This window comes from Epinephelus lanceolatus, chromosome 11 (genome assembly GCF_041903045.1).
Source record: "Epinephelus lanceolatus isolate andai-2023 chromosome 11, ASM4190304v1, whole genome shotgun sequence".
NCBI lineage: Eukaryota > Metazoa > Chordata > Actinopteri > Perciformes > Serranidae > Epinephelus > Epinephelus lanceolatus.
Window position 1 is genome coordinate 25,159,591 of NC_135744.1, and position 19,201 is coordinate 25,178,791.

General features: G+C 42.0%; 1 protein-coding gene across 6 annotated transcripts in view; it reads left to right on the top strand.

The window, feature by feature from the left end:
• Positions 1-7,467: 7,467 nt before the first annotated feature.
• sipa1 (signal-induced proliferation-associated 1) overlaps positions 7,468-19,201 on the top strand; it is a 50,303-nt gene continuing 38,569 nt past the window's right edge. For 3 of the 6 annotated variants that reach the window (XM_033637365.2, XM_033637395.2, XM_078172413.1), the window contains exon 1: positions 8,316-8,671. The gene's annotated coding sequence lies outside the window, so the exon portion shown is untranslated. Of the gene's footprint in view, positions 7,642-8,314; positions 8,672-16,592; positions 16,705-19,201 lie in introns of those variants that run through there. The other 3 variants (XM_033637379.2, XM_078172414.1, XM_078172412.1) reach the window with 3 other exon arrangements.

Genomic DNA, 19,201 nt, shown 5'->3' on the forward strand with positions numbered 1-19,201 from the left:
GGAGAACAGAGATGTCGTAGTATCAACATGGCTCACTTGTAAAAATATTTATGTTCCAAAAAACAGCCAGAACAATTTGGATACAGACAAAAAATTCATAACTAGACATGAAGACCTACAGTTATAATGCTGCTTCAGCTCCAGTGGGCTTGTTATCTTTTACAGTCGTAGCTCTGCATTTCATTTCCCTATGTTTGAACTAGATGGAAGTATTTATGCTCTTTGTTCGTGATCATCCAGGTGATTCTTCCTTTTTCAGATAATCCCCCATCATGATCATCCGTGCCGTGTGCAATGAGACAAATCAACTCCCCCACTTTAAACATACGTTCCCCCGCACCTGTACATACTGAACCTGATTGTAAAAAAAAACAAAAAAAAAACCAAGAAAAGCTTAGCAGACAGAAGCCATGTTGAACTGTTAGAGGAATGTAAATTTTGTGTACAGTTGTCTTTAGTGTCTTTTTTTACTTAATGTAAACTAACTGGCTGCACAATATCAACAGGAGAAGACATAAAAGTGGTATCCTACTTTCAGTTTGTGTTTTATGTTTACATGTCACAAAGGATGTTGAATTTACCCTGTTGAAATGATTTAGTATATCTTTAAGTGAAACACAGTTGAGAGTATGATTTGAACGTTTGATATGAAAAGCTTGTTGAATTGATAAAAAACATCTTAAAAACCCTAAAAGAGTCTTAAATGTGTGTCTGAAGAAGTTAGTCTTTCCCCTGTTCAGGTGCAGTGTTTTTATTGGCAAGCAGGTTTAAAAGAAAAGAGTTGAGGCGTCTTTATAGTGAGGGCTTGACAGTAATGTCACCAACTATAGTATGCACATATATTTCAGAATGCAACGCCTCCCAGGGAATTATCACTCTTGGTCTACAATTAACCACTTTCAAAATTTGAATTTCAGGGTACTCCTGCTTCCTTCCACAGTCCAAAGACATGCAGGTTAACTGGTGACTCTAAATTGTCCATAGGTGTGAATGTGAGTGTGAATGGTTGTGTGTCTCTAGTATATATAGTCTATAGTCTGGTGACCTGTCCAGGGTGTACCCCGCCTCTCGCCCAAACGCCGGCGAAAACATAACCTCCTTGGCGGAGGTGATAACCATAAGTGAGCCACAGACTCAACTTCTCCCAGGCCTTTTGGCTCCAGTTACCTCACCCCCACCATTTTGACAAACTTGTATCATTTAGCAGTTTGGAGTTAATGTCATGCAAATTATTAAGCCTCATACTGAGACTTCATGCCCTAATAAGTGTGAGATTTTTATGCCTCTGCGCTGGTGATAGATGTGGGTGAAGGAATTATGTTTTTGTGTTGTTTGTACGTCTGTCTGTCCATCCCATTCTCGTGAACACAATATCTCAAGTACACCTTCAGGGAATTCAAAATCTGGCACTTGGACTAAGTGAGTGAGAATTTGGTGGTCAAAGGTCAAAGTCACTGTGACCGTGCATCTGTGTCATTTTTGTGACTGCAGTATCTCAAGAACACCTTGAGGGACTGTCCTCAAATTTGGCACAAACGTCCACTTGGACTCACGAATGAAGTGATTAGAATTTGGTCGTCAAAGGTCATTGTGACCTCACAAAACATTTTTGGCCATAAATCAGGAATTCATTGGCTGATTGTGACAAAATTGTACATGCATGTCTGATAGGACTAAATGATGAAGGGTTGACATTTTAAATCCAAAAGGCCAAAGGTCAGCTTTACTGTGACATCACAATGTTCTGCCTTAACACTTTTCTTTCCTTCTATTCAGCGTCATAGCTCAGGAGCAGAAGAGGAGACATTTGGTCAGATGCTGAATTGGTGACACTAATCTTGAAACTGATTGTATAGATCCTCTGTGCTGCTGTGGGCAAGATGTGTTTGAAGCCTTAATGTTTCCACAGACATGGATGTAAACTGTAAGTGCAACATGATAGGTTCACAGAGGTGTATAACTGCAAGGCGGTAATTTCAAATTGTCTGTGATTGTTCAGACACAAGAATCATGACTCCTTTAACATAAAAGTATCAGTATGAATGTACTTGAAAGTGCTTACTGCTCTGTCCATGGGACTTTCTCCATCGCAGGTTAAGAAAAATGGATAACACTTCAAAATGTGATGTCACATGACCAATTTTGTTTATGGTTGCCTAGAAACGGGGGATGGCTCAACTTCCCTACAGGCTCAAATCACCCTGTTCTCCCCAAGGGGAAAGGGGGAGGCATGTCAAAAAAAAGAATTTTAATGACTGGGGCAGGACTGATATATTTTATTTTTGGTTTGGGAGAGGGGCATGCTAATGAAATGGTTCAATGTTGTGTTTATTTTACTGATGATTTTTTAAAGAAAACATGCCTTTCAAACCGGTCTGTGAGTTTTTGGACGGCATATTTTTCTGTGATAATTGGTGTAATTTTGGTAATTCCAAGAAAATGTGCCTTCCAAACCCCTCAGGCTGGTTGCCAAGGCGTGTTTTCTTTAGAAAATCACCAAAATTACACCATTTATCACAACCAGAAAGTGTCAAAACAGAAATTATTGTTGGATTTTCACATTTCTAAAGGTCCTTGGACACATCAAGTGCAATGAAGGCTTCAGTCAGAAAAAAACCCCAAACAAATCTGAGTTTAAAATAGTGATAATTAATCAAAATCACTTTACTTGACATCTCATTTAAAAACTAACCTTTTTTTCAACTCCAGGATTTCTTCTTCAACTTGTAACTTTCAAACACCAAAGGGTAAGTTTTATAATAACTAATTTATGGTGGAGGGAGGGTCATGTATTTTCCACCAGTCACTCAGGGAGGCTCAAGGAAAAATGCTTTAGCTTCAGGGAGGGTCTAAAACAAAGTCAGACTCAAGCCACCCCCTTTCTCTGATAAAGAACAGTCCCTTAATGGATGTCTGTCACATCAGTGTAGAGCAGACCTGTTGACAGAGGTCTCTGAAGGGCTGAAGAATACAGCTTGAGACTGTTTGTAATGTGAGCAATTTGTGTAAACATACAAATTTCCAAAGGTGAAATCAGCTCAAAATATTCTGTTTGGCTAAAGCTCCTTTTTCAGGAAGTTTAACAGCCACCAGAGGGCGACATCATGCATTTCCCTATGTATATGCAAAATCGCATTAGCGAAGTTGAAACCACGGGCTAAAATTAGGCAAGAGGATGTTTGTTGAAAGGGAAATGTAGTAGTGCAACCTGACCATCGTGATTCTGTTACAGCTGCCGAGGGACTGGAGAAATATCAACAACAAATGGACACCTGCAGTGGATCCAATGTGGTTATCCAAGCTACAGGTAGATGCAAAATATCTGCTCAAGTATGATCTTAAATCGAGAGTAAGTTTACTGAACGTTTTCTTAAACTAGTTCACTGCTGCTGCTGCTGCTGCTGCTGCTGGGCAGAACAAGGTAGATAAACAGTTTAACATGGAAAACCTTCAGTAACACGCAGCTTCCTCTGCAGGGGCACACACATCTGTTGGAGGGCCATTCTCCTTTTAATGGGGTCAGCTTGGCAGTGCTCAGGCATGATGATGTTTAACTTCTGCAAGTCAGGTTTGAATTAACAGCCCCTCTCTGGTGAAACCTCTCCCAACATCACATCACACCCATTTTCTTTCTGCACCTGGCAGAGCCACACCAGCCCCCCCAGAGGACTGGGAAGAACTTCACACTCATCTAATATCCTCAGCACATTACTCATTTGGGCAGCTCTTCCTGACGTTTACCACATTTCCTCATCCTGATTCCTGACTGGTGGCAGGTTGGGTGTTATCTGGGCCTCTGAGATCCCAGTATAGTTTTTTATTTCTGGCCTCCGGTGTTTTACTCAGATAAAATCTCACAAGAAAATATGTATACAAGAGCTTAAACGATAAAGTATAATTGGGAGAGTCACAGCAAGTATGAGCAAATATTCTCAGGCTTCAGCCTCCTGATGTGGATTATTGCTGTTTTTCTTTTGGACAGTTTCACAAAAGTTATAAAAGAGCTTTGGTTTTTATTGTGCTGAAATCACTGTCACTGTTTCAAACCTCACGTCTCAAGCATTGGATGTCTCATTAAATATGTCATAAGAGGCAGTGGTGCTCCCAGAAATTTTTCATAGTGGTGGCCAAATGGGGCCACTGAAAATCTTGTGGTGGCACACCAAAAGCAAAAGCTGTAACTTCAGGAATTCTATTATGCTGTTGTATTTTATGGACTAGTTAAACTATGTCCGAGCCAGTCCGTGACGCCTGGCTGCCACCCGGCACACGATGCGCCAGACCCTGATTTCAGCATTGTCCCCATACTAAGCGAGGTGCTCAAGGTCTGAAAAGTCCATTTCATCAATGTCTTCTTGACCGCAGCTCAGAGCTCGGACATCCGTAGGGTGCTCGGAGCAGAGCCGCTGCTCCTGCGCGTCAAAAGGGGTCAGTTGAGGCGGTTTGGCCGTTTGATCAGGTTGCCTCCTGGGCACCACCCGCTGGATGCGCTTCGGGCACGTCCCATTGGTAGGAGGCCCCGGGCAGACCCAGAACACGCTGGAGGGATCACATATCTCGTCTGGCCTGGGAACGCCTCGGGGTCCCCCAGGAGGAGCTGGAAAGTATTGCTGGGGAGAGGGATGTCTGGGGTGGTTTGCTTGGCCTGCTGCCCCCATGACTTGGCCCTGGATAAACGGATGAAAATGGATGGATGGATGAATGGAAGGTATAACATGCTGATATACTTTGGTTCCCTTTTCACAGCAAATATTACTAATGATCTGATGTGCATAGATTAATACCGGTAAACATTTTGAGTTCCACAACAATCCTGTGTTAATGTGTTATGTATCTGTAAATACATGTGTTAGGTCAGGGGTCAGTGACCTTTGCTATCAAAAGAGCCATTTTGACCCAAAAAGCTCTTAAGTTATCTGTCAAGCCCCACAAAACATATTTAAGCCTTATAATGAAGGGAACAGTTCGTCTTAATTAGCCTATTGACGTTACTCTCTGGTCTAAACGAGCATTTGTTAATATTCCTGGGTTTCAGCTTCTTAATGTGGATATTTGCTGCTTTTTTGTTTAAGATTATAAACTAAATATCTTTGGACAGTTAGTCAGAAGTTAAGAAAAAGGTTTGGTTTGTATTGTGCTGACATCATTGTCATTGAACCTCAAACCTCAGGTATTGATTGTCTCTTAAAATATGTCATAAGAGGCAGTGGCGCCCCCAGAAATTTTTCATAGTGGTTGGATGGATGGATGGATAGATGGATTTTACCACTGGTACTTTAACATTGCAGCATTGGCAGTAAAAGCAAATGGATATGTCCACCCATTGTTAAATTCTCTATTGTCCTCCAAGACTGTTTTTTAAATCTGGAATCCATAGCTAGCTTAGCCAGGGAGAGCCGAGGCAAGCCATCGCTATTTAGGTTTGGCAGAATTTAAAGGAAAAGGTGACAGGCTGTATGACACACATTTAATTGATGAAATGTAAAAATGTATTCTGCGTATAGGGTACACATTTTTACAGAAGAGAATGTAAGAATCACTCAAGGCCGACAATGAAAAATGAAATTGTTAAAAAAAATAGCTGTAATTAATTTCTATATCATTTTTTTTGTCAAAGCCACAGAGGGCCACTGGAGAGGGGCTAAAGGGACACATGTGGCCCTGGAGCCACAGGTTGCCTACCCCTGTGTTAGGTAATTCATTGCTCTTCAAATAGGCTGGTTGTCCTTTTCATTAAAAAGACAAATGTACAGTTTTAATTTGAAGGAGTATATTGATTGTAAGGAACAAAATATTTAGTGGGAACAGGCCTACTTAGGTTTAATGCTGCGTTCCATTTACCTCGGAGGTTGGAGCTGGGAATGACATGATGTATTTATCGCGTTCCACTGCAACAATTCAGAAAACCAAGATGTTGTAAGCATTACCAGGTCAAGGCAGGCTAGCCAATGTTAGTAATACCAGTTAATATAAATGCATTACATCGAATTTTGTACTTACGAACCCTTTAGCAAGGTGTCCACAGATAGAAGTTAAACAGGACTGTGGGTGCCACTGTTTTAATGGTACACAAAGTAGACAGAAATACTAATTGACAGTCTATTACCACTAGGGTTCCCACTAACATGGAAAACCTGGAAAAGTCATCGAATTTCGCAATCACGTTGCCCATTTTAAGTCATTGAAAGTCATGAAAAAGTCAGGGAATTTTGTGTGTGTAACGAAATTGTGACAATAATCTGTGGATAACCTTCAGTGTAACGTAACAGCAAATTAATTTTGGTTTGCTGTTGACTTGTGTAGCTTTAACATGCGTCGAAGTGTGACAGCTTTTGTTTACCATCACGTATGTTTCGATATTTCCTCCTTGGGTTCGTCTCTCCCTTCCTGTGTGCCAGCCAGCTGAAATTATGGGTTGAGTCTAGAATGTTTGAACAACATATCATGAAAAAAAAAATCTCTATCATGGGTCCTTGACGGTCTTGAAAATGTTGGGAAATTTTGTTTATGAAAATTTGTGGGAACCCTGCACTACAGTTTTCACTAGGAGCAGCCATCTTGGATTTTGAGGTCAGGGTTGGTGAGGTTGTTCCGACTTTCTGGGTTGTAAATCCAACTTCAGGGGGGTTTCAGTTGACATTTCTGCCCGGGAATTTGGGAATTTCAAATTTCAAATGTAACGTACCATTAAAAAAAAAAGACAGAGAGGCCTTTAATTATTTTCCATTATTTCATTATTTGTGTGAAAGGAGGGCAGGAATTGAATCAGGGTGGCCACACACCCCCCACCCCCCACCCCCACCCCTCGGCCACCCTTCAGTGGCGCCGCTGATAAGACAGACAAAACTTAAGAGAGACAAATGTGTCTCTCAGCTGATACAAGTATTAGGGTCTCCATGGTCTTGGTGGAACATTTCCACAGGGTGTCACTGTAGCACTGATTGTCCAAAATGACCTCTGGTGTGATGAACAGCTTAAGAGCCTCACACCATCACAAATCATGCTCCAGCAACTATATACACCATGAATACCAGTAAATCAAGCGTCAACTTTATTAATAGTGTCAGTGGGGTATGATCTTACACGGTCTTTAACCTCGCAGAATATTGATACTTTTAATTATTAGCTCACATGTGTAAGACATTCATGAACTCTATATCGCCACATGGAAATGTTAGCTGACATTTCACTTTGTGTGAATATCTGAAATGTACTTGTATGTGAGGTAATGAGTTGTTAGACATTTTTATTGGCTCATTTTTCAGATTAAAGCTCTGCTGAACACCAGAGGAAACTCCAAAGACACCTCCTGACTGCTGATGAACACACCGAGGTATGCTTGTTTTTCAGAAAACTGTCCATCTACTATCAACTCGTGCCTCTGTTTTTATTCTCTTATCTCTTCAAGGCACACACCACCAACAACGCAGGCCTCTCCACCTCCTCCTCCACCCCGCCCCCAACCTCAGACCGGAGCCACTGACCTGGTAACACACACAGCCATATGGTCCGGCCAGGACGGGACTCCATACAGTAATTAGGGGGATGGTGCCGGACACTTGGCTCTGCTGCGGTGTAGGTTAAGCAGCATGATTCCTCTCCTCTCCTGAACATCAGTAAATGGTTTACCCAAATTCTCAGGTATGTGTTAATTTAAGATGACTGAAAGGGAAGAAAAAATAAAACAGGCTATGTTGTTACACTCCTGTGCACTCATTGTTCTTATGCAAGCTGATTGTTTGTTATGGTCTCGACCCACACTGGGCGCGTTTGGGGAGTACACAAAGGTCTCTACAAATAAACACACCGTCTCACACACACACACAAACAGACACACAAAGACACTGACATTTTCACCTTTGCCCCTGTGCCTGCTTTTGAGCCTTTATCTCTCTTGTGCAGATTTGTCGGTTTTGGCTGCAGGAAAATGAGACTTTAAATGGAGGCGTTTGATATCGTGAGTGCCTCTTTCCGTTAATTTAATAGTTAAAGAAAGATAAAAAAATGTGGGAGGTGACTGTCTTGATACAACATTGCATCAGCATCTAATCTTTCACATTTCTGCTGGCGCGTGTCATGGTATTATACGAGGAGTCCTTGATTCAGCAGGTTTTTAAATTCACAGTCATGCCACTGGAAGCATTTTAAATGCTCAGTTTAAGACACAGAGAGCTCTCCTCTTGGCCGCCGCTGTCCATCGCTGCCTCAACCTCGCTCTGACAAGGAGATGAGAAGGGGGGGAGGAGAGAGAGGCCGGGTAAAGCTGTGTGTGTGTGTGTGTGTGTGTGTGAGAGAGAGAGAGAGAGAGAGAGAGAGAGGAGGAGGAGAAAGAGGGGGTTGGCTTTAGTGTGATGTGAATGGAATAGAATCAGCGCGAGAGGGAGAAAGAGGGAGGAGGACAGCACAAATCAACCTGCCTCTTGACTTGAACAACAGAATAGAGGAGCCGGTAGACACAGAGATCGGGAAGTGCGTGCGTGTGTTTGTTTTATTTTTATTTTTGGAGAGAGGAAGAGAACGGCAGACAGGAGGAACTGAAGGAGGAGGAGGAGAGAACCTCACCGTGGAGATAGATAGCAGAAAAATGCTGTCATGGGGAGAGAAGGGGAGGGAGTCGGCAGAGAGGAACAGGATGAAACAAGGCAGGGTCGAGCACAGCTGAAATGTGGAGGTAAGCCTTTTCTTTCTGTATTAAGATTACGAAGAATTCACATTCCAGCCTCCCCATGCCCTCTTTCTGACGATAATGGATTCAGATAGATGGATCTGCACACCGTATATGCCACATACCTCTGTATAGGCATGCTCTTATACTCACACAATCCAAAGAGACAATGTATGAGAGCAATAGAGGATATGAAATAATGGCTTGGCATTATCATATCCAGCTTGTCCTCCCTCTGCCTCTCTACCCATTGTGCCGTTGTCAGCCCTTTAAAAATGCATTTTACTCAGCGAGCCCTGCACATACCATATACACGCGACATCCTAGGTTTGAATCCAGCTCGCAACCTTTGTCGCATTTCATCCCCGGCCTTCCCCCCCTTCCTCCCCTCCTCCTCTCCCGACACTACCCCCCCCCCCCCCCCCCCATCATCTTTCCTGTCTCTCTCCATTGTGCACCCTCCAACGAGACAGGATTGTCTTAAAAATGGTGTTGTGACATTGTCAAGAAGCCACTGCGAAACCTCGCTGTAGAGCGCTCCTGGCTGCAGGACTCAGAGATGAGGGCAAGGTGGAGGGAGGAGGGGAGGGATGGATGGAGGGACACTGAGAGAATGAAAGAGAGACAGAGGAAAAAGAAGATGCAGGAACAAAAAGAGGAGCAGGATTTTTTTTTTTATCCCCTAGATCCATATTTCCAAAGACAAATAAAAAGCCAGCAGTGTGCGGTGTGCAGGGGATTTGTGTGGACGAGGAGCACTGTAGCACCACTGCATGTGATGTGCACAAACAATGATGGAATGGAGAACCACAACCGGAATTGGGGTGTTGTTTTCAAGGTGGCAGAGAAAATGAGGGATGCGGGAGTCAGGCTCCCCCCTCCTCCTCTCCCCTCCTCACCCTCCTCACCAACCTCCCTGCACTCTCCAATTTAGGATGGGGCTGTGTGTTTACGAGACGTTAGGGTTTCAGGGGATGGATAAGGCTGCTGAAGGGAAAGAAAGGCATGGATGGAGAGCTGGGGGGGTGGGGGGGCAGAGAGACAAGCAGCTTACATAAGCCAGTGCACTCAAAGGACGGGCCATTTAATTTACATCGAGCCGCATGGCTCCTCATTCAGTGTGGTGTTCTCTGTGGTTGACATTAGCATTTTAAACAATAAAATGCACTTTGACTTGACGTGATGGACTCATGGATGTGTGATACCTGAGTGCGACCTGATGGCATTGTGTTTGTGTCAGGGTCAACTTTGAATGCAGTGTGTGTGTGTGTGTGTGTGTGTAATAAAATCCACCTTCTGTAAGTGTACCCACAGTTATTCTTTACGGTGAGTGTGTGCATGAGGTACACTGACATAACGGTGCTAACAGTATGCAGCTTATTCATCCAACTCAGCTGCTGCCGACTTTTGTTCTGCCTCCATCCACCGCGCTGCCTTTACATTATGTATCACAAAACTCAAATTCTTGGTCAAGCAGTGTATTTATCAAACACGATCCAGAGCGCTTGTGTAATATTTGACAAAGCAGGTGCACAGAATCAAAAATTTAATATAGAGGCCTGCTAATCCCACTGTGCCCCCTGTAGTTCATAATTTGCTATCCACCTCCATGAAAATTTAATGATAGATTTTTTTGCCAAACAGAATGGCTCCATTAATTGCCCTCTCTCCTGAAGATGTGTTTTTTTATGTGAAACGGACGGAAATAAACTCCATTTGTAAATTAGTTAACCAATTAGCGCCAGTTGGTTTTTATTATTTTTCAATAAGAGAATCACATCAAATGATTACATGTATGAAAACTACACACATACAGGATACTAAACAGGCCAATCAGGCACAGGCCCAGGGGCCCAAGGTTTCACCAGCAAAATATCACCCCTTTCCACTGCACAAGAACACGCTAACACCTGCTAACACGGCTTTTTAATGTAATGGCAAAGGTTACAATCAGCGTTCACACCCAGGTCAAATGACTCTGTGGTAGTCACTTATATTTATTGGCTCCGGCTTCGATTGGCATTGATGGAGATGCAACACCCCTATGAATGTGCTAATTTTAGCCCCTTAACCGACGAGATGCAATAACACGCCACCACAATATACCGTCCGTCTGTCCAAGCTGCACAAAAACATCGATTCAAATTGCACTGATTTTGAAAGAGAGACTGACTAAGTAAGAGATATATAAAAAGAAGAAGAAGAAGCCACCAAGTTTTCACAGGCCTCCACATGCTGTTTTCTACCGTTTACTAACCTGTAACACACCAAAGAAACCCACACACAGAAAGGTGTATTCAACTGCTACAGAGCCATGTACACAGCTCTGATCTCTGGAGTCTATGTCCTGTTTTTAGCGACTTTTCCTGTGTTTAAAGAACCCATGTGCACGTGCTAATTTGGTTTAGTGAAAAGGGGGTAAAATTAACTTGTACTGACCAGGAAAAGATTTTTAATGACCACAAGGAGATGCAAAGAAACTGCAAAGAGACACAAAATAACCACAAAAACTGGCAAAGCAACTAAAAAGAGACACAAAACCACAGAGATTCATCACGACCACAACGATACAAAAAGTGTGTGTGTCCTGCACCTGTGTAGGAAAGGCAGTGGGGCCTTCATATATCTGTGCCTAGGGGCCTGGTGTCTGATAATCCGCCCCTGATTACATGTCTACCTGCTATTAGTAAGGAGTTCCAGCTTTGGATGTGAGTGGGAATGAGAGATCAGAGATGTGTGGATTAGGGCTGCAACTAACGATTTAATTTCCGAATGGTCATTATTGAATAATCTGCTGTCTTCGCTTAGTCGTTTAATTGTTTGGCTGCTGAAATCATAATGTCACAGAGCGCAAGCTGACATTCACATTGCTTGTTTAGTCCAACCAGCACTGTGAAACCCAAATATATTTAGGTTACTGTCACGGAAAACTAAGGAAATGAGCAAATAATCACATTTAAGACGTTGGAGTCAGAGGATGTTTGGCATTTTTGCTCAATAAATGACTTAAAAGATTAATTGACTAATTGTTCCTGCTCCAAACTGGATACTGTGACATCCAGGACACGAGCACATTTTGAGTTTGATTAGCTCTGGACACACTTGACACTTGATGATCAGTCCTCATGAAGCTTCTGCATGAATGTATTGGCACTCAGTCTGCTGTTCTTCAGTCCAGCAGCAGTCGAACTGGAGGCGGCGCAGCTATTTGACACGTTTAATATGTAAAACTCTGAACAAGTCCAAAAAGACTCTGGTACTTTTTTGTAGCCCAAGCTCAAACTGAAATGTCCATGAGCAAAAAAACAAAAAAAAAAAAATAGCATACATGCACAACAGCTCTGCTTTTTTAGTGTGATAATTTACAACCGAGGGGTGTCTTTTCCTATGAGAGGCTTCTTCTGTGGTACTATTCCAGGTTGAGTAGGAGGGGAGCGGAGTCAGAGGAGACTCTTGAATCGATCGGCCTACTTTTATTTCCTGCACCAAACAAGAGCCAAGAGAGCCTGAGCGTGTACATGTGTGTGCCATGTTGTGGATTCAGATGCGGTGTTTGTTGTCTAGCAGAGCCATTAAAATAATCCTAAATGCTCCCTCAGTCGCTGCTTAATGCCAGCTGTAACCTGTGACATCTAAAACCATCATTATTGTTGTAAAAAGCGAATCTTAGAGAGACACTAAAAACTACAGAACAGAGTAATGTTGTTGCTGTTTGCCCTTTTAAATGCAGGTGGAGAAGTGAATAACCTTTGTGTGCTTTACACTGAATAATGATGATGGCAGTTTGTTAGCAGCATCACAGCTGTGCAGTAAGATTGAGTCACTGTCAGGGCCGATAGATCCCGGCTAATAGCTCCTGATGCTGTTTGTCTGCCAGGATTTAAACTTTAACGCACATCGTCTGTCCTGTTTCTCTGCTGAATGATACTGTGACTTCTAAAATGACTCTTTGTCAGCAAATAGCTGACAACAATCAACAATCAGCAGTATATAGCAGCAATAGAAGGAGAAAGCAGGTTACAAAGATCCCTAAAGGTGTTTCCAGTTTGCGCTGCACCACACAGGAGAGGTCCATGTATGTATATTTGAACAAAAAAGTTGTCCCAAATCCAGCACAGGCACGGGCAAAGTGACTTTGATCTGTTTTTGCACTCATTCATTGAGATTTAGAAGAACACGTGAGGTTACCAGGCAGATTTGGTTCTGGTCTGAGTCAGCATCGTATCATCCCTCTCATTTGGAGCCATTTTGCATGGCTACACCCCGGCAGGCTCCCTGTGGGGGCTCAGCGAGGAAGGCAGTTGGACAGGCGGAGCCTTCTCCTCATCAAATGGCAGGATGCTGGCAGTGTAAGCCTCTGGGTGGATCCTCTTAGCTTGTGCTCTCTGTTGTCACCTGTCCCCTGTTGGCCACTATTCTCAAAGTTTCAGGCCTCATTGGTTTTGTCCGGAGGCTGCTGCCCTTTTGTTTTTTAGTTGTCAAACCAGGGCTGTAGCATCATATTATGGGCTGAACGCATAAACAGTCTCTGTGTCTGAACCCCAATTGCAGCAATATGTAAAAACACCAAACTTGTTGGTTTCTGTTGTCGTTTTCAGTCATAACTGTAACATTTAAAGGTGTATAATGAAACACTGCAGTCTGACCTACCTGACATGTCTGCTGTGCTTTTTTATGTAGCTAAGCTAAGCTAAGCAATGTTCTGCTGTGGATGTGGGCTGCAGCAAAATGTATTTTAGCCACCTAGAAAAATCAGTATCAAGAGTACGCTGTATTTGAATATTTGCCCTACTTTACCTTACACACTAACCAACTGAGGCTGCGGTAGACCAGCAATTCAGTGTTCCGCTGAGTAAAATGTTTCTGCCAGTGGAGTCTGGTGGCTTTAATATAGTTGCTTCAGTTAAACGTTGAAAAAGGCGGTGAAAATATCTAAATATAATGTACACTTAAACTTATATTGATGTTTTAGGTGGCTAAAAACTAACCAGTTGAGGCAGTGTGTGCTCAGAGTTGTTTGATTTTATGTATGGGATGCGATGATTTTCTACCCAGAATTTATTGTAAATTAACATTGTGATTTGACTTGTAGTATATTATACAATAAAATGGGCTATAATGTCAAACACTGTAGCTATGATGCTGTTTTAAAGGGGTGGGAATCACCAGAGGTCCCACGATACAATACGATCACGATACTTAGGTAACGATACAATATTTCAAATGTATTGCAATATGCTGAGTATCGCGATAACATATATTGCAGTATATTGTGATTTTTTTCAACAGCAAATTAAGTTCCCAAAGGAAAACTTTGTCAACGTTTGTTTTTATCTAATAAGATACATTTTTCAGTCTGTTCATCTCACTTCATGTCAGTTTTATCAGAACAAAATGTATCTATTGGACTGAAAAAGAAATTGATAATACTATTTTACCAAAAGTTTAATTTGTATTTGAAATATTATTAATTCATTTAATTAAAAAAAATCAATACTTGGTGACCATGTAGCGATCACAAAAATATTGCGATACTATTCTATATCGATGATATATCGGTTTATGATACTCATTAATTTATACAATGCAAATATGCTGCAGGCTTGTTTCCTGGCTGTCTGACTGCCTTTGATCTTAAGAACTGCTTATTTTAGTGAAACCTTTCTGAAACTGTTCATTGTGCTCAACTTTCTTTTGAAAAAAATTAGTCAAAAGTTGCTTGTCCTCAGTTTGCGTTCTTTCCCTTTGATTTCTGTATTTCCTTTTTTGAACCCAATTTTTTGTGGGAAATGACATCACTGTGTATGTTGTGGCTACAGCAGTGTAAGCGGTCGTTCACTTGGTTCACACTGCATTTAATTACAAATCTTTGTGCAGAGGTGACTAAACCATTTGTCGCCTTTTGTAAGGAATGAGATTGCCTTCACAGCATCTATACTATTTTTTAATACAAAGTTCAATCTCTTAGTCACTTTATTCAGCCAGTTTTAATTTAGTAATGGCATTATTTTCTTAGAAATAAAGATATGTTTAAATTAATTTTGATAAGCCGAAAGTAATTTGTAAACTAGGTGCTTTTTTTGAAGAGTGACCTTCCTCTGTTTAAGTAGCATTGATTGTACTTTAGCCACACTGTGTGCCATTGTTTTGTTACTGTATGTAATGTTTGTACTCCATGCCATGTGATACGGTTGTGAGTCAAATAAATGAAACAAAATCAAACTTTCCATCCCAGGTTTTTTGTGGGCCCCGCTCCCATTGGGGCCCTGGGTAATCAGTCCCCCCCACCCCCCACCCCCCACTGTGACGCCCCTGACTGCATGGTTGAAATAAATTAGTCGGACTAATATTGAGTGAGATTGTTTCTATCATTCAGGGAGTTAATTCTCAGTGGCTACAGAATCACTGTTGTCTTTTTGTCCATTTAAGCTCTAATAATGTCCCTGGATGATTCTGGAACACCCACTGTCTGCACAAAGCAATTCTGTTAAATGTTTCAAATGGCACAAAGGAATAATAGTCATTAATATCCTTTCCCAAACCACTCACAAAATCCATCGTCTGTGCGAGTGTGAAGTCAAGGGTGAACAAAGGGATAGGTGCTTCAAGTACAAAGAAAGTAATGATTGTTGATGAGCAATGTTTTCGACCTATTTAAATTAATGACGTGATAGATTTGATGATCATTGTGCTGTCTGTGGAGAGAGACAAAAAGAAATTGAGCCGGGGATTTCTAACAACAAAATCCTGATGTAATAGCACTAAAACATGCAGGAGCTGCTGCCTCTTTGAGACATATTTACGTAAGCATCTGCTGTGAATACTTCCATTTCTGTCTTTTATATTTAGACGTATTTACATGTATAAAAATCCCTCAGCATGCACCACGTCCATGTGTTACAAAATGTCCCCTTTGAGAAACACATTGGCGCTTATTGTCCTTAATCACAATGTCCCTCTCAGTTATGTCATACATACATTAAACCATTAAGCGGTGCAGTGGCTCCTTCTCATTGTTCACGTTGCTATTACAGGAGAAGTGCACTCAAGGGTATTCAGAGCCACTGAAAGCAGACCAGGACCGACCATTCATGCTCGCACCACGTCACTTCATCGCCATTCTTAGCAGATAGAGACTCTGAAAAAAGGTAGAAAACATCCCGTGCTGAGAGGAGTGTAAAAATACCCTCATGAAGTATAGTCTATTCTCAGGCTGACGCATGAAATATTAGAGATTATCAGCGTATTTATTTATGACTGAGGGGCCTCTTTGTTCTGTCACAACTATGAGGAGGAAGTTGCAACCTCAATTGTTTCATTTACATGTTAAAGGCAGCGTTAATAAAGAAGTGAGAGCAGTTTGAGCTGAAACCTTTTAGTGCTGCGCTGTCTGTTGGCTCTTACAGCCACCACACACAAGAAACTGACTGTGACCTTAGAGGGCTGGAGGGGTGAGGTGGGGAGAGAAGGGGTGTCACGCATTTACTTTGAAATTACATCCTCTCACATTTTGCATATCCTTGTTCATTTGTTTTTTTAACGTGACACAAATACTTGCCTCGCAGTCACGGCGGTTATGTGTCAATTTTATGCCTTAGTGAAGAAAAATTAGCACCAGAAATAATAATGTTGGCTCCAGGCGCAGACTGATAAACTCCTGAGCAGGTTTCTGTCTGTAATGGCTCAGTGAATCATTCCATGCAAGCATTAGTGCACACCAATAATTCACATGATGCACAGCAGTCTCCTGGTGACGTACTATATGTTTTCGTTCAGCGGTGCGAAGCCACAGATGTACAGAACCTGCTCCTTCTTTTGACCAGAGCCTCCATAGCATCACAACAAATCCGCCGCTATCTGCATCACCACGGTTAGCATACTGGTGCACGAGCTGCTGTTTTTTTTTTTTTTTTATGTAGGTCAGAAGGTGCAGAGCCGCTGGTGTAAATGACAGGCCACCAGGCAGGAGAGAGGCTGCAACTGCAGCAAGTGCTTGTCTGCAACGTGCAGATGTAAAGAGAGCCCTCCCAGAATAATATGTGAGTAGGGTATTTTTTTTTCACATTCGGATAATCGTGATGTTTGGACCTTTTATTGTTTGTAATTAGCTTCACTGGCTTCAAGCTGCATCACATGTAAGAGTTTATAGTAGCTACTCCTAGCTGCAGTGGATGCAGTGTTTTTATACTTTACTGCAAGAGTGCATAACCTAGATTTACACTTGCTTGTATGTAGTGAATGATATTTGTAATTACAGCATTTTTACAATATTTGTATATTTTATGGTGATGAAATCAGGATATCACACTGGGTGACCATCAGTATTAACTAATCATATTTCACTTAGGCCATCAGTTTAACACAGTAATCTCCTAATAGGTGTAATCTCCCTGGCTAGGCCTTGATTTCTCTGTCAAAGGTGTGTGGAGACTTCATGCCTGAGCTGTGAACGTCAACAAGACACAGTAGTCTTATTTCTCCAAATAATGATCTCTAAAGCTGGGTTTCCACCAAATACTTTCGGTATAGTGTAACTGGTATGAACATGTACCTAAACCCTAGATCTGTTTTGCATTTTCATTGCAGACATTTCTCAAATGTAGGCAGGGTTGTTACTGGATGGTGATAGCGGCATCACTGCTTCATTCTGGACCTAACTGATTGAGCACAGAGCGGGGTTTCGCAACATTTTCGGAAAAAGAATCGGCTGGAGTGTTTGGAGCAAGGTGTAGTGCTGCCAGAGCGCACAAGAATGATGCGCTGCCTCTTTTTTTGAGGAAATTAAATATTTTTGCAGTTCGCATAAAACGATTAAAATATAATAATTTAATAATAATCTTTATTTATAAAGCACTTTTCAAAACTGAGTTAAAAACCGTCAAAAATGAAAACAGACAAGACATGAAAACAACTTTTAAAAGAACTGATAAAAACACTTTAGTGTATAAAACTGAGGAAATAAAAGACAGTTTAAATGAACTTAAAACTCAAGTAAAATCAGGTAAGGCCCCCCCCGATAGAAGTATGTTTTAAGAAGGGACTTAAAGGAGATCATTGACTCGGCTGACCTGATTTCCTCGGGCAGACTGTCTCAGAGCCTCAGGGTCCTAACAGCAAACGCTCTGTCCCCTTAAGTCTTCAGCCGGGCCCCTGCAACAGACAGAAGACCTCTGCCTGAGGACCTCAAAGTACATCCTGGCGTGTACAGCACTAAGAGGTCGGAGATATATTCGACAAAGGGACGATGAAGAGCCGTAAAAGTATTGGTAAAATCTTAAAATCTATTATAAAACACACTGGGAGCTGGTCTAAAAATGAAGCTGAATTCTGTACAGTCTGGAGTCGATTAATAGGTTTTTGATTCAGGCAAGAAAAGAGGCTGTTGCAATTATCCAGGCGTGATGAGATGAAGCGGTGTAAAATTGTCTTAGTGTCTATAAAAGTTAAAATGGATCATACTTTTGAAATACTTCTAAAATTATGAAAACGTGATTGTGCGAGCTTCGTGACCAGACTCCACAGATAATTAGATTAGCTAAGCGTTAGCTAGTAAAGATGAAAAGGCAGCAAAACATCCTTTCATGTCATAGTTATAGTCGACTAGCCAAGTTATAGTTGATCTATTGTCCAATCAATGGACTGTTTCTAGCTCCACCTTTTAGTGTTGGATCAGTATGCGAGGTACCTCAATGGAGGGCTGACGAAAACAGCATAGAAAGGAGCAGTTCTATCAGTACGATCCACAACTTTTGACAATGGAAACACAAAAATAACCATTCTGATGTGTAATAAACCAAACTGAATCAGTCTAGTTGAGGTTTAAGATCATAATGGACCCAAGCTGAACCAGTGTAGGTTGTTGGTTTGATGCTGACACTCAGAAGTAGCCTCAAGTTATAAGCAACACTTATAAAATAACCGAGGACAGCTTTTTAAGATTTGCTCCTATAAACAAAGATTTTAAGCTGAGAAACGGGGATGAGTGTGGGCACTGTTACCGCCGCAGCCATTTCATGGGCACACGGCTGCATTTCAGCCGACAACAGGGACAGTGAGGAAGCAGTGGAGGTCAGCATCTCTTCCTCTGAAAGTAGACGAGGTGGGGTAACAGTTCAGAGTGCTATTGAGGCAATATTGTGCAATCTCCTTTCCTCTGCCTCAGAACTGGTTACACTGATGACGGAGGAGTAACAGTGAACCCTGTCTCAACATAATAGATGCAGTCATGAAGCTGAGGGTCAGTTCCTTTCCCCTGTCACACACACACACCCACACACACGCAGGGCAGTCACAGAGGGACAGCTGCTCTTCCTGTCACTGTGAGGACAGTGTGCTGCATCTATAAGGCTTTTATGGAGTCAGCAAAGGCACACAAAGACACGCATGCACTGAAACCATCTCACATTTAGGCCTTAAATCTCTCCTCCTGTCCCTCAGCCTCACACACACACACGCTCTGCCACAAGGTGTATTTTCAGATACACAGGAAGTGGCAGTGCTCTGCCAGCACACAGTGTTGATGTCATGGCAAATAAC